The sequence below is a fragment of the Poecilia latipinna genome, unplaced genomic scaffold, assembly GCF_001443285.1.
Source record: "Poecilia latipinna isolate Pla-1442-1.1 unplaced genomic scaffold, P_latipinna-1.0 Scaffold2932, whole genome shotgun sequence".
NCBI classification, from domain to species: domain Eukaryota; kingdom Metazoa; phylum Chordata; class Actinopteri; order Cyprinodontiformes; family Poeciliidae; genus Poecilia; species Poecilia latipinna.
This window is the reverse complement of record NW_015115548.1, coordinates 45,677-46,602: the sequence shown is the minus strand read 5'-3', so window position 1 is coordinate 46,602 and position 926 is coordinate 45,677.

The window sequence follows — 926 nt, the reverse complement described above, 5'->3', positions numbered from 1 at the left end:
GCATACTGGGCCAGCATGGCTACCACAGCATCTTGCAGCGGCATGCTATTCCATCCGGTTTGTGTTTAGTTGGACCATCATTTATTTTTCAACAGGACAAAGACCCAAACACACCTCCAGGCTGTGTAAGGGCTATTTGACCAAGAAGGAGAGTGATGGGGTGATGTGCCAGATGACCTGACCTCCACAGTCACCGGACCTGAACCCAATCGAGATGGTTTGGGGTGAGCTTGGCCACAGAGTGAAGGCAAAAGGGCCAACAAGTGCTAAGCATCTCTGGGAACTCCTTCAAGACTGTTGGAAGACCATTTCAGGTGACTACCTCTTGAAGCTCATCAAGAGAATGCCAAGAGTGTGCGAAGCAGTAATCAAAGCAAAAGGTGGCTACTTTGAAGAACCTAGAAAATAAGACATATTTTCAGTTGTTTCACACATTTTTGTTAAGTATATAATTCCACATGTGTTAATTCATAGTTTTGATGCCTTCAGTGTGAATCTACAATTTTCATAGTCATGAAAATGAAGAAAACTCTTTGAATGAAAAGGTGTGTCCAAACTTTTGGTCTGCACTGTATTTTTATTCCATTTTAACCCCTTTTTTATCTTTTAACCAAAATTATATTTAAAAAATATTTTTTTAAAAATGTTCATAAAATGTCTTGGTCTCGAGACCCTTTTTTGATGGTCTCAGTCTCGTCTCGGACTCGACAGCATTTGGTCTCGGTCTTGTCTTGGTCTCGGGCGCTGAGGACTCGGCATTTTATTTCAAGACCAGTCGAGACCACAACTGTGAAAATATCACTAAACATACAGCACACTATCCAGTTTATTTGTTAACATCTTTGTTTTCAGTGGATGCAAAACACACCGATTAAAATCCAACCAATAACTTGACTTGCCAATTACATGTTTCAACTACAACACAC